This window comes from Electrophorus electricus, chromosome 19, assembly GCF_041902795.1.
Source record: "Electrophorus electricus isolate QZ-2024a chromosome 19, ASM4190279v1, whole genome shotgun sequence".
Lineage (NCBI taxonomy): Eukaryota > Metazoa > Chordata > Actinopteri > Gymnotiformes > Gymnotidae > Electrophorus > Electrophorus electricus.
Genome location: NC_137515.1, coordinates 6,454,802 through 6,470,291, shown reverse-complemented (window position 1 = coordinate 6,470,291; position 15,490 = coordinate 6,454,802). Strand labels below are relative to the sequence as shown.

General features: G+C 41.4%; 1 long non-coding RNA gene across 6 annotated transcripts; it reads left to right on the top strand.

The window, feature by feature from the left end:
• Nucleotides 1-334: 334 nt before the first annotated feature.
• LOC145652377 (uncharacterized) lies at nt 335-14,868 on the top strand. 6 transcript variants are annotated; one of them, XR_014118593.1, is made up of 9 exons: nt 335-2,028; nt 2,126-2,183; nt 3,227-3,349; nt 3,460-3,658; nt 4,528-4,708; nt 5,293-5,465; nt 9,018-9,548; nt 14,388-14,546; nt 14,741-14,868. It is a non-coding gene; the product is annotated as an uncharacterized LOC145652377 (long non-coding RNA). The 6 variants fall into 6 exon arrangements; XR_014118595.1 differs by having other exon boundaries at nt 335-2,183; nt 3,227-3,302; nt 3,552-3,658; XR_014118592.1 differs by having other exon boundaries at nt 335-2,183; nt 3,227-3,302.
• The last annotated feature ends 622 nt before the right edge of the window (nt 14,869-15,490 follow it).

The window sequence follows — 15,490 nt, the reverse complement described above, 5'->3', positions numbered from 1 at the left end:
AACACAAATTCTGTCAAATTTGAAACATGATGAATCGAGGGGAGGCAGTGAAAGCATTGATTTCAGCTTTCATGCTTGCGTATACACAGAAGATATTTTCAACCTGCTGTCACTTACACTCATGTCCGGCTTCAGATTAATTAAAAGCCACTCTATCTGGGTTTATGTTTCTTTTTTGCATGCTGAAAAACAACTGAAGACTACCTCTCAATCTGAGAATCAAGAGAGGCTCTGCAGACCCTTGGGCTTTCACTTCACTGTACTTGAATAGTGTTGTGTAAAATAGGTAACACAAAAACATCTGTTCAGGTATTAATTCATAGCTTTTGAAGGGGTTTGTAGCCAAGTTCTGGAGGATGCAGAAAAAAAGGATTTTTCCATAATATATGAGGATGCAACAAGTTTATCCTTTTCACAGGTAACATTTAATTCCTTCTCGTAGCATTGACACACTGCTCCAGAAATAAAGTGAACCACATTGTGCTTTTAAAAGGAACTCATTGCATTAACATATATTAATTTAATTTTGATATAGAAGATAAGGCATCAAGTAGTACCACTTAGTCTAAATTACTGCAGGCCATCACTGTAGGCAAAGCAGGACACATACCAGAGTGAGAGAGATACCAGAGAGTTGATTAAGATGACGTTACCGAATGTATTTTGGGAAGATGCTTGGTGAAATTAATGACTTTTTTAAAAGGTTAAAAGATGAATTTGCATTCATATGATATAATACATATGAACACATTCAGTTGATATGTGTGATTTATATCATACCCAATAAAAGCATGGTAAACTTGTTTAAGGGTGTTCTTGTAAATACCACAAACATAGGCTATACATTTAACCCACATTGAATGTCTTGTGAAAATTCACATTTAGTAGCTCTGAGGTACAGGTTATTTTAAGGCAGAGATTTTCCTGATGTCACACCTGAATATTTATACCATCTTTGTCTTGTTAAACTGCTGTGTCTTTGTGTAATTTATATATATATATATATATATATATATTCCTAGGAGTTCATTAAATCTTTGCAAAGTCTCGTTTGCCTGCCTTATGTTACTGAGCATTATTGGGTATTCTCTGGTCTCTCATGTCACTGCTCGTATTTTTGGCTTACTCTTTTACATGCCCCTTTTGGATTTCATTGCTATATCGGATATTCATTGGACCTTGACCCTGCCTGTTTCTCTGACTACGTTTTGGATGGCCTTTCATTATTAAAATTCTTGGTCTTGCTGTATTCGACTCCGTGTCTCTTCTCCAAACATTACAGAAGACATTGCCACTACTATGGAGTTGACATGTACTGGATCGTTTCCGGACACTTTATAACTCAAGGACAGCTATTAAGCAAGCATTATCAAAGACTGGAATCCCTAAGTCATAACTTACTGCTTTGGTTCCCTTGGTCACGGAGTTAACACACTGCTTGGCTGCACTACCTACCAGTTAGCTGAAAAATCCTAGTGTCGTCGCGCCTCCTCCACCCACAGCTAGCAGTTTCCCCTTTCCTCTTGCTCTACCAGATAAGTATAATTGGGCTCCTGCAGGCTGTAAAGGATTTCTGTTACAATGGCCATTATATTTTGCACATTAACCTCCGTGCCAGACGCTATCCGCATTTCCTCATAATTTCCGTATTAACTGGGCAGTGATTTACCTCCTGTTCACAAATCATTTCCGGGCTGCTTCTGCTGACCCCATAATAGGCAAGGCGAGTGAGGAATTATACAATTTACAACAAGGTTCTCGCACGGCAGCAGAGTACGCCTTGGTGTTCCGCACCTTAGCAGCAAGCAGCGGATGGAATGACGCAACGTTGACAACCGCTTACAGACAGGAACTTGATATAAAGATTGTTAGAGTTGGCTAGTTGCAATGAATCTCAGTCACCTGAGGGTTTCACTTCAATGTCTATACACTTGGACAACCTCCTGTGAGAGACAGGAAGGAATAAACGACATTGACAAGTTAAGTACAGCCCGTCCCCACTACCCGAGGTGAAAGGTATACACTGAGGTGAAAATTATCGATCTGCATATGAGAGGAGACACAGATTTTGCCTTGGACTATGTTTATATAGTGTAGAATCTGACCATATTCTCCATACCTGCAGTGTGCTTACTCACAGAGGAAAGAATAAAACCTCCAATAAAGCGTCTGAGGAGACAAAGGTGAGTAGTTCCCTATTCTTGACTAGTCGGAAGCCATTGCTGATGAGGACGGAGTTGCTATATAATGATTGTATGACTATTGTTCCAGCCTTAATAGACTCTGGAGCTGCTCTCACTGAGAAAGTAGTGGAGCTACCCACATAGGTAATCAGCATTTAGCTGTGCAGTTGAATGTCTCCAAGGAAGCCCTTGATATCCGTTATGATGTACTGGACCACCCATCTATGGTGAACTGCGACTGATGCATTCCAGTGGAGAGTGGAAACAAACTAGCAGCTTCACACAAACATTTGGAAAAGGAACAACTCTGGTACCTAAGCATAGCTAACATTTATACAAGGTGGGGAATACCAATTGGTGACTTAGTTCCTGGTAAATGACGCATCCCATAAGCTTTACCAGTTCCAGCAAAAGGATCTAGATGAGGAGTGCTGTTTGTCCACAAGGGGTGAGCTCTGGTGACTTTGTGCTCTTCATAGCTGATCCTCGAGGTAATAAAATTATATTGTACGCAGAAAAATGAGGACGGACAAGAATAAACTGGTTTCATGCAGGAAAGACCTCTGTAGGCTTCAGTGTAAATGCTCAGGAGGCCTCTTTGACAGGCCTCTAGGGGCCTCAGTCCAGTGGGGAGCCTGGGATCAAAGACAGGACATCCCAGCCTAGCTCTGGAAGAACCAATATGGGCAGCCAGTGATTTAGAATATGATCGCCTTTTAAAAAAAATAGAAGTAGTCCATGATGAACCTAATGGTACCAAGAATTGGTTGATGTAAGTATTGAATATCAATTTGCATACATTGAATAATGTATGGTTTGGAGAACAATGGTGGAACCTGGCCAAGATTTTATGAAAAAATAAAAATGGTTATTAAGAAAATGTATAAAAGGTGTACCCACCTGAGACTGTTCAACATTCTCCGGACAATGCCTCATTTGTAACATTTGAGCTCAGAATAAAGACGAGACTAGCTCTTCTCTTCAATTAATTCCAGAGTCTGCATTTTATTTCTATGTCTTGAATTTTTATGTCTTGAATTTAGGAAGATCTAGGAATGACATGCTAAGCTAGACACCTCAAACCTGCTGGAAGTGAGTGCCTAGGATCCATTCCAAAAGGTGGCTAACACTGGCCTACTAACATCACTGTTACCACCAACATAGATGTGAGAAGTGATAAAGATGTACTTTTTGAGAGATTTAATGATCCAAGTTATGACACACTTTGTTTTGTAAAGGTGTGGAGGTTGATGCTTTCACACAATATGACTTAAAGGCAGGCAAAGTAGTTCATCACCATGGCGACAGCAGAAACATGATGGACTCCTTCAGCTTTACTGAAGCTGTGTTTGAATGTGACTGTGGCAGTTAAGGTTTATCTTGAGGGCCATCATCAGCCTCTGCATGTCATGCATAACTACTCCATAATGGTAGAAGAAGGAAAACCAGTTAAGATTCACACCAAACATCTCGAGGTATGTATTGTATTGCTCATTATTTGTATATATTTGTATTTTGTATTTGGCCATTTTTTTTAATCCATCGGTTTAAGGATGCTTACACACTAGATCTGGCACTATATTAAAACATAGTTCTTTGGTGTAGTTCAGTCTGAACACTACGTTCATTCTGTCAGACTAGAAATGTGGCTGTTTGCAGAGAAAATGCACGCATTGTGTACTGAAAAAGTTCAACCCAAATTCAGCTGTTGCTGTAATTGATGTATTGATGCATCAACCAGTAAAAAATGGGCAGGGGCTCACAAGCAGAAGTCCAGTGATTTGGTGTTGTGAATTAATGGCAAGAACTTCTTTGCCTTGTTTTTTGACAATTTTCCATGTTTATACTCAATTTTTAACTTCCTGCTCAATTTCCTGTAAAAACTCTTCCTCTGCTCCAACTGTGTACCGGTGCAACTCTACTAGATGGACAAGTTCTGCATCTACCCCTCTGTCTATGCACTGCCTAGTGTATAGGCAGCCTAATAACTGATAACCTAGCCAATTTTCACACTTGATGCACATGCCACACTTGACACATTAATGAAAACGTATGACTTTTTTAATGATTCATTATAGTTTTTTGTTCTAGCTGACTAATGACGATAACACACCTGATGAGATTGTTTACAAAATACACACTCGCCCCATGTATGGCTTTCTAAGCCATTTTTTGGTAGGAGGAGCTTTTCATAAATGGACATCAATGCCAAAAGTCAAATCCAGTATGTGCAAGTGAATCCTGGACAGTCCAATGACTCCTTTTCCCTGAATGTCACCAACAGAATTCTAACAGTCAGTGACATCAGTCGTTTTGGACATTATCCTTTTGTATGTACCATTAGCAGTTTTAGATCCAACTGTTAGAGGGCTCTTCAAAGGCTCTGACTCGTGGGTTCCTAAGGGTCATCAGCCGACACTTGAGAGGGATCCATTTCCAGTATTGTGACAAAGGGTCCATGTCATAGCCATATGGAGTACTCCAGAATCCCTGGACTTCCTGTCTTGTCTTTCACAAGATTTCCGGTTAGTTTCTCTTTTTGCTTTCTCATATCTCCAAGTCTAAAAATAATGGTACATGCTAAAAAAACTGCCAACTTTTAAGTAAAAGAAAAGAAAGGAAAAAAAATTAACAGCTTTTAATTATGAGGTCACTGAGTATGATTTTTTACATTTTATGATAGCTTTGAGTTGTACATGGATTTATTTGAAGAAAATGTAAAGTTTAATGAAGTCATTTTCAAAGTTTATAGAAATAGTTCTTGTATGTAATAGTAAGTTACTTGATTATGATAAGAACCATAGCAATAGGGTATTTCACTTAAATTGTTCATTCAAGACGTTTATTGAATGTTGAATGCTCAGACTTCCACAGAATATCTACCACTTTAAATCTTTACTTAAATGGTCTATCAAGGTAACAGCCAAAGAGGTACAGTTAGGTTGAGTGGCTTGAACAACTTGATGGTCAAGAACTGAAACACTTAATGTCCACGAGAGGGCTTAAAGCATACAACACAATTACATTTATGAGCAGATTCCCCACCAAAACAGCGCAGGCTTTATGCTGCCATTAATCATGTTTTACTGTAATTTTTTTTCTTGCACAGGCCAAGCATGAGTTTATAGACTATGTCCTTGATGGCAGTGAGCTGACAGCAGAATTCTCACTGGTCACAAATGTTACAGCCCTCCAGAAGCACAGTCTACCCTGTGTCTCACATGTGAATGTGAACCCCATAAACTATGAGGCTCCGCTTTCACTGCTAACAGGATCCTAAGGGTGAGTGTACAAAAAAACTAATGTACTCTGTGGCCATTATCCCTTCAGTAATCTGTGTGTTTTGTGCTGAATTTTTGCATACTGCTGCCTCTATAGGGCTCATGTATGTGACACAAAGTTGCCTTTTCTCACAAGCTAATTGATTCAGTGCAAATCATTGATTGATTGTATTTTAAAACTAAAGTACCTCTGTGTAATTTATTCTTAGATAACTTGCCCATGAATCACAATCAAAGAAACAACTGCATAGTCATATTGTAAACAAATGTTCATGATAAGAACCTGTTCAATAGACATTTTGATGTGCATCTCCCATAACACTAACCCTAGATTTAGAATTTGTCTCTCAAAATCCATTTTATAAAGGACATATAAGGTAAGACAATTTGGTAAACAAGTATTGTAAGGAATGGGGGGGGGGAGAGTAAATTTATTTTATGTAATGTGTACTCACTATTACATGTTGCACAGAACAAAACAAATGATTAGTTATTTCTTGGAAGAAAACTCTGAATGATGGAGACCTTGAAAAGGAGAGAGGGTGAGAGAGTTAAGTACCCAGTCTGTAAGATGACAATGTTATGAAGTGCTAAGTGTCCATGGTGTTCAATGGAAATATCAAAGTAGTTGTTTCACCCATGCATGTTTGTGGCAGAGCCAGAGGTTGTGCTGGCAGGCTTATCTGTCTAATTCTTACCATTCCTATACATGTACTGAAGTGTGCCAAGAAAATATCCCCCACACCACCACCAGCCTGAACCATTGATATAAGGCAGGATTGATCCATTCTCATGTTATTCCAATTTTGACACTATCATGTGATTAACCGCAGAAATTGAGACTCATCAGACCAATGTTTTTCGATCTTGCCCAATTTTGGTGATTCTGTGCAAATTGTTGCCTGTTCTTTTGTGATAGGGGTGCCACCCAGTGTGGTCTTTTGCCATGTGTGCATGCGCTAAGTTTTCTTGTAACTGGTATTGTTTTACTGTGACTTTGTCTCTCAGAAAACAGATCAGAGTCTTCCCTCTGCGTGGCTAGTTTTTCTGGGGAGTTCCCTGTAATCAGTTGTTTTCTCATGCACCTCCACTGAAGTTTGGTGGTTAAGGTAGAGGGCCTTGACTAGTGCGGAATATTTGGCAGAAAGAGACACTATTTGGTTTCTAATGAACCAGTATCATTATTTGGGGCCCATATGTTATCTATGCTTAACATACAGACTGTTACCAGTTGTTTTGTTTCTGTCCTATGCACCAACACTGTAGTGTGGTTAAGTTAGAGGGCCTTGACTAGTGTGGTTTGATCTCCAGACTGGGCTTCAGTTAACACCAAGTGCTCTGAATTCTGAATTGCCCCGAAATTTGGAGAGTGCTTTCCAGAGCACTGCGCTATAATGTCTGGAATCTTTTATCCCCTTCCCTCATGGTTGTCTTATGCTAATTTTAATTTATTTTTTTTTACTGCTCCCCTTCCTTGCACAACCTTGCCTGGAGGCAGGCCAAAAAAGGAGGTTGTATCCACCAGGGGCACAGTCTGTCAAGGTGCTTCACCCCTGATCACACTGAAAAGCTCTGTATGCATTTGGCTGTAGCTGCAAAAAGCAGCTGTTGCAAAAAGTAACAGGGCAGCAAAGTGAGACAAGCCCTGTACTTCCCATTCATTTAGATTACATTTATGGCATTTAGCTGACGCTTTTATCCAAAGTGACTTACAATTATGAGTGAGCACAACTTGAGGGTTAAGGGCCTTGCTCAGGGGCCCAACAGTGACAACTTGGTAGTGGTGAGGCTTGAACCAGCAACCTTTCTGATTACAAATCAAGTACCTTAACCACTGAGCTACCACTGCCCATTCAGCTATCAACACCTGTGGCCAAAGTAGGAGATGGAAGCCACTGACATTAAGACAAAAAAAATCCTCACAGTGGGGTGGGGGCGCAAGGATTAGTGAGCATCTCAGCCCCTATCCCTATCCCTGTCCAGGAGGAAATATCCAAGAGCAGGGAGTACGCCAGGGAGATGGTCCCAAGTGATGAAGTGCTTAGTGAGTACCTCAGACAGCAGGAGCCTGAGATGGATGGGAATGAGGAAGAACAGGAACCATCATGGGAAATGGCTGACATGGAGAAATCCTCTGAATGGCTGGATTGAAAGACAGCATAGAGCTACTAATCATGGCAGCATAGTAACAAGCTTTGAATCCAATATCAATAGAGGCTGGGATCACCAGACAGGGCCCCAGATGCAGGCAGTGCAAAGATGCCCCTGAGACAATCTGGCACATAACAGTGGAATGCAAGATGCTAGCAGGCAGAGCGTACATGGGATGCCATAAGCAATTGGCTGGCACAGTATATAGAAACATCTGTGCAAAATATGTGCTGGAAGTTCCAAGGTCAAAGTGGGATACACCTCTGAAGGTAGTGGATAATGACTATGCTAAGCTCCTATGGGAATTCCCAATACAGATGGACAAAATGGTAATGGCTAACCAATTGGACATAGTAGTGATGGACAAACAGCAGAAGAGTGATAGATGTAGCAGTTCCAAGTGATGGTACCATCAGGACCAAGGAACACGAAAAGCCCAAGAAATACGAAGAGCTGAGAGATGAGCTGGAAAAGATGTGGAAAGTGAAGGCAACAGTGGTTTCCATGGTAATTGGAGCACTAAGGGCTGTTACCCCACAAACTTGCAGAAGCAGATCCAGGAACAGAAGATCCTAGGAATCACATCTGAAATCTCCATGCAGTAGAGTGAAATCTTGGGAACAGGAAAGATTCTATGCAGGAAAGAGACCATCTGGAGGAGAGTGGGGGGATTTTTTCTTTGTATATAAATCTGAAGAGTCTAGATGTGTAACTGCAGTGCAGTGTAGTAAGGGGTGTAGAGACTTTTAAAATTACAGTTAAGTACCCAGGATTCATATATGTCATATATGACACATATATAACACATATATGTCATTAATGTAATGTCAGTTAGCATTCAAATGCTTTGCCACTGGAAACAACAAATCCTTAATTCTGAATATGTTCAACACATTTCTTCAGTTCAACGAATACAGTAGACAATACCTGGTGATAACAAATTAATCCTGTCATGCTAGTTATTTGAGTGACTGTTAATAATTTGCATGTAGCACATTTAGCGTGGTTGCAGGCCACAAGACCACAATTAATATCTGGTAATGGTAATTTCTCACTTGACGTACATGTCTCTGTGATTTTTAAAAAGATTAAAACTGCACCATTCACTCATGACCTTTAAGGGCAGACTCTTCAGTATATTCAAAACATTTTAACATGATCACTAGGAAAATGCACTCATTTGTATATAGGAAGAACAAGATGGGAGGTAATGCAGCCTTGTGGAAAGTTTGTAGTTTTGCCATAGAGAACCTGATGTTCATTTTAACCACCTCTTTACAGTTCTGTAAAAAAACTCAGTATCCAGATAACTTGTATCCAGTAATGGAGATTAAATAACCCTTAGTATCTTTTTTTTTTGTCAAACAATTTTGAACATATTGTATTTTTTTTTCTCCCTCAGGCACTTAACTACATTGTTTTGACAAATGACCACATTCGCTAACCAGCCAACACAGCCCGCAGAACACCAACCAACACATCCAGTCTCTCTGCAAAATTCTGTACTTAAATTTGAAAAAAAAAAAAAACCTTGTAAAGATCACATATAATAAATAATGTGTACATTATGTATCAGCCTTTTTCCTTTTTGTTTTTTACTCGTGTTTTTGGTTGAGTGCATAAGGAGGACGCATGGTACGAGTTCAGGGCTCACCCCTTGCGGAGCAGATGACTAGTTGGGACTGATCGCCCAATGGGCAGAACGATCACAAATGGACTAACAACGAAATGGGGAATCCCACCAACCAGAAGAGAGGTTTTTTTTGAAACACAGCATCAGGTTGTGAAACAACATTTGGGGAAGTTTGCATCTTCTCCTGAAGGTGTAGGATTTTTTTTTTTTCTTACCCCGGGGTATTCTTGACTGTGGACGAAGTTTTGCTGAGGTAGTTACGAACTTCACTTTCCTGTCAACCAAAGGAGACATTTGGGGGTAAGCTGTGGAGTGGTAAAGAGACCGCCGAGTCTCTATCTTGTTTTACCATGCTCATTGCTTCCCTGTTATTAATGCTTGTACGGATGTGGTTGTGTTGGATGACCTGACGTGTGATATTATATTGGAAATATTTGTATAATACTACTTGTAGAGTTGTTGTATACACATGTTTGGTTAAGGGGAGTTATTAAATGTCCTATTCAGGGTTAGTGTATTTGAAAATATTATAGTGCTAACCTAGAGTGTTAGTCGCACAGCCCTGTCCTTGTTTGTGTTCGTGAAAGACTGCAGAATGCTGGCCATTGACCCTGTGTGCATGTCCTTTCTGACATCGGCCCTGTCTGTCTTCTTCCACTGTGTATTTAAAATAAAAACAGCATACACTTAGCTATATTGTGTTAGCATTTGTCGACTGATTTGCAGTGGTTAAGCACTTGCAAGTCAGCCCAATTTGATGTATTTTGGGACTGAAGTAGCAGGTGCAGCATAGAACATGCAGGAAAAAAAGCAGACATGAGTCTCCAACTGAAGACAGAAAGCCAGTGTAACAGTATTAATAACCGACAATTGCTCAAAAAAACACAAAGGCTTATAAAGGGACAAATGTAATGTATCTTGACAACACATCAAGATAATAGCATAACCAAGGAAGACCCCTATCATCGACTGGATACAGAGCTAGTGCCCCCTTGAGTCAGTGGGGCTCCTTGGTGAACTGGGTGATTGACATGTTTGTGCCTGCAAAACCACAGAGCACAAAATTAGATGAGCCCCTGGGAGGACCAACTAGTCCCTGTCGCCCCCCCGAGAAATTCAAGGGAGGACCACCCTCCCAGGAGGTTCCAGACATTGAGCCCATGGTCCTCACTGGTGGGCTCAGGAAAGCTTTAGTGGTGGCTCTTCCTCAGGTGGTGCTCAGGTCAGTTTCTTTGCTAACTTGGAGAAGGAAGCCAAAATAAGTCTCCTAGCATGAGATGATTGCCATACTGACATCCCTGACTTGCTTCAAGAGAAACATACTTCCTGGGAGTACTCAGATGTTCCTGCCCACACAGCTCTGGGGTGGAATGAGCTGGTAATCAGCTCTGGGGAGCACTGCACTAGCATGCTGGGCTGAATCTGCTGAAAAATTAATGAAGAGCCAACAACATGCAGACAAACAAAAAGGAAAAATGAAAATAATAAAGGAGACTACTGTTTCTAAAAATGTTTGGTCACTTTGTCATGGGCACAGAATGTGCAGGACAAAAGGAGGAAGCAAATGAGAGTCTCCCACCGGAACAGTTTAATCAAACAAATAAAACTGAACATAACTGTCATGGTGTTAACTTCCTTGATCAGACACTTGCATGTGATTTGTTACCAAATGATCACAGTACTTTTCCCCCCCACAACAGTAAATACTTTTTGCAAATGTATGCTGTTTTGTTCATATGTATTTGGAATTGACATGCACTGATGGCTTGGCCAATGCCGTTTAGCAGCTGAGAAAAGATGTAAAAGCAGATCATACTTAGCATTCACTGCAATATGGCATGAAGGCAAAGGGACACAGCACCATCAACTGTCCAGTTTCACCTGTACTTGTACAAATTGTATTTAAATCCATGCTAACAAGTGATACATTCAGAGTTTCATTACTACCGAGGTTACATTGAAAATCATTTAATCTGCAATTATAATTCCAGTGCCAAAAGGACCCAGCATTTACTGATATAATATTCTTATTTACATTTACATTTATGGCATTTAGCAGACGCTCTTATCCAGAGCGACATACAAAAGTGCTTTGTCATTTACTCATAGAATATATCCAAGTACAGTACAGTAGGTTAGAATTAAACATACCAATGAACTAAAATACTGTAGAATACAGGGATGAATGTTGATACCTAGAAGTGCAAAATACATAAGGTCTATCTTAAACAATGATAAGTACTATAAACAATAAGCTCTAGAGTTTGTTAAACAACATAAACAATGCCCTACAATAAGTACTAAATTAGTCAGTCAATATGGGAGCCGTGTCAGTTGTCCTTTTAAATATTCTGCAAAGAGATGGGTCTTTAGTCTGCGTTTGAAGACTGCAAGGGACTCTGCTGTCCGGACAACAAGTGGGAGTTCATTCCACCATCTTGCCAGGACAGAAAATAGTCTCGATGCTTGTCGTCCATGAGACCTGAAGCAAGGTATTTCAAGCCGAGCCGTACTTGAGGTTCAAAGTACTCGAGGTACAGATCGGGCTTTGACCATTGACCTCATGTATGAAGGGGCTGGTCCATTTTTGGCTTTGTAGGCAAGCATCAAGGTTTTAAATCTGATGCCTGCAGCTACAAGGAGCCAATGAAGGGAGCGCAGCAGTGGAGTAACGTGTGAACTTCGGAAGATTGAAGACCAGTCGTTCTGCTGCATTCTGGACAAGTTGTAGAGGTTTGATGGCTCTTAGAGGAAGACCAGCAAGTAGTGAGTTGCAGTAGTGTAGCTTTGAGATCACAAGAGACTGCACATCAGCTGGGTAGCTTCCTGCGAAAGAAAGGGTCGAATCCTTCATATGTTACAAAGGAGGAATTTGCAAGACTGGGTTAAATTAGAAACATGAGTTGAGAACGACAACTGGTTGTCCAAAGTTACGCCCAGGCTACGGGCAGCTTCAGATGGTGATAGCAGGGAATTCTCAAAGGAAACAGTGAGGTCATGGTAAGGGTTGGGAGTTCCTGGGATGAACAGAATACGTCTGGAGACCTGTGTGTCAGGAAAAGAAAGAAGCAATTGATTGTCATCGGTATAGCAGTGGTAGGAGAAACCATGAAGATATTACATCACCAAGAGATCGAGTATACAAAGAGAAGAGAGGGGGGCCGAATACTGAGCCTTGTGGAACACCAGTGGAGAGTCTACACGGTTTGGATGTGGATCCTCTCCATGTCACCTGATAGGACTGAAACCATCTCCAAGCAGAGCCAGTCACACCAAGCCTGGAAAGAACAGAGAGAAGAATGTTGTGGTTCACTGTATCAAAGGCTGCTGAAAGGTCTAGAAGAATCAAAACAGATGACTGTTTGGCAGCTTTAGCGGCATGAAATTTCTCAGTCACTGCTATGAGGGCCGTTTCTGTAGAATGTGCTGTTTTTGCAGCCAGACTGATTGGGATCATGCAGCTGGTTCTGGGTGAGAAAAAGAGACAATTGATTTATAAACTGCTCGTTCAAGGGCTTTTGAGAGGAAAGAGAGAAGTGATACCGGTCTGTAGTTGGTAACGCTGGAGCTGTCAAGTGTGGCCTTCTTCAGGATTGGTACAGCTTTGGATTGGCACAGTTTTGGATTGGCAGATTTGAATGCAGTAGGCACGTATCTAGAAGATAAGGAGTTGTTGATGATGATGACAGAGATGAAAGGAAGCAGATCTCTTGCAATTGACTGGAACAGAGCAGAAGGAATTGGATCCAGCGGACATGTAATCAGATTGCTGGAAGTTAGGAGTTGAAGAATTTCATCTGTGGAGAGTCAGAGAGTTGGATGTTGGGGAAAGCACATTGGTTGGAGGTTGGTGAACAGAGGAAAAGGACTGGCGGACTGCTGCAACCTTCTCCTCAAAGAAGGTGATAAAATCCTCTGGAGTAAGAGATGGGGTGGGAGGGGGAGGATTAAAGAGAGAAGAAAAAATAGTGAAGAGCTTGTGTGGATCAGATGATGATGATGAAGAGGGAAGAGGGAGTTATGGAGTGCAGATTGCGACAGAGGGAGGAGGAACATGTTGGAGAGGACTGGATGAAAAGAGAAGGAAGGGAGAGAGAGAAGGATGGAAAGTGATGGTCCAAAAGGTGGAGGGGGGTGACTGCGATGTCCGATGTTGTGGTGGTACGGGTGAAGATCAGGTCCAGAACATTGCCTGCTTTGTGAGTCTGAGGAGAGTGGTTGAGGGTGAGGTCAAATGCTGCCAACAGCAGAAGGATGCAGGAGGAATGCAGCTTGTCTGATGGAAGGTTGAAGTCACTAAGGAGAATGAGTGGATTTCCTTCAATGGGGAATTGACTCAGAAGGATGTCGAGCTCATCAATGAAGTGATCCAGGGAACCTGGAGGGCGGTAGATGAGAATGATAAGTTTGGTGGGAAAAGACACTGTAATGGCATAAAATTCAAAAGAGGAGATGGAAAGTGTAGAGAAGGAAAGCGGAGTGACACGCCATTCTCGAGACATTAGTAAACCTGTGCCACCTCCCCTGCCAAGACGCCTCAGAGAATGGGTAAATAAAAAGGCAGAGGACAGGGCAGTCCGAGTCGCCGAGTTCTCAGGGGTGATCCATGTTTCTGTTAGAGCCAGGAAGTGTTGGAAGTGGAGGGATGCTAATGCTGAGATGAAGTCAGCCTTCTGGACAACAGATTGGCAGTTCCAGAGCCCTCCTGCCACCACGATATGTGATGGTGTGAAGCGTTGTGAGTCAGTGAGGTTGCTGAGATTGTAACGTCTATGATTGTGTCGAGGAGATCTGCGGGATATGTGGACAGGAATTGTGAAGCACATTACAGATGCTTGATTCGTGGATGTATGTGCATATAATTAGTTTTATGCAGTAGGCCTTTCCATACTCCATCTTTGGACTTAAGTTTGTTTATATATTAAGCCTTATTCTTTTTTAACAGGCCCTACAAATGTATACTTTGCAGCCTTAGTTCATAGGTCTGTATTTGTGGGATTTTATTTAATGCACTCTGTGTGTGTGTGTGTGTGTGTGTGTGTGTGTGTGTGTGTGTGTGTGTGTGTGTGTGTGTGTATATATAAAGATATAAAGAACACTTTCAGTGGCATTTTACAAAACTTAATTTTGCCATGACAGGTATGGGTGGAATCATCACAGAAATCATCTCTGAAGATCTCTGTGCTGAAGACCCTGACTTGCCACCTGAGAGCCTTGGAGTTCATTATCACTCCTCCCAACAATGGGCATCTGCTCCTGAAATGTGTCCCCTCCAGTCCTGTTCTGACCTTCATTCAGGTGCACATTCTTAATGGCCAGCTGGTATTTGTTTACCGTAGTGAGAACTGGCATTGTTTCATTCTCCTTAACACAGGTGTAAGGGCATGAATATTGTGTGAAACACTAATATACAAGTGCACCACTTGTCTAGGTAAATGATTACTTGGTTTAATGTTATCTTGATCTTTAGATATATTATTTTTCTGTCACAGGTGTTTTATCTGGTGGATTCCACTTTCAGATCAATGATGGGAGTAAACTTTGCTGCAAGCCAAATCTTCAGCATCACCACCCAGTCTCTGGTTCTTGGCCTGGACAGGAACTGTGAACTCAATGTTTCCAGGTTATTTTTTCTAGAGGACTGTACTGATGATGGTGTTAAAGTATGTTCTGTTTGAGAAAGTTTTGCATTCTGTTTGTGTTTGTTATACATTGTGTATATTCCTAGAGCAACAGTGCCCTGTAGAGCAACTTAGAAAACAGACATGGATTTTGACCTTGATGACTTTAAAGTACAATATAGAATGATCTAGATCAAAGGTAAACCTCCACAATGTGTTATTGGTATAAAGGGATCTGCTGTGATGCTGGAGGAACAGGGGAACTCGAGAGGCAAGGGTGAGGCATAGGAGTCTTTATTCTCCATTATTCAAAGTGTGTAAATATCTTCTGCTTTTTAAATCACTGTGTTGCAGCTCACTTAAAGTGTAGGCTTTGCACTGAGAAAGAGTGGCATGTCGCTCTGAAGTCCATTAATGTGCAGCAGTGGCTTCAGGAACCTGTGGGCTTAAATAAAGACAGGGGGAACAAGGAACATACTCAGTATGGGTATGATCAATAAACAGGTGCCCCCAGTGAGATCCCGCCAGCCTCCTAGAACGTGACCAGCAGACTTCTGCGGATATTCCCGTTGAAAGGAGGTGATGAGGTCGGGATCCAGTAACACTCCTCTGGGCTGTACC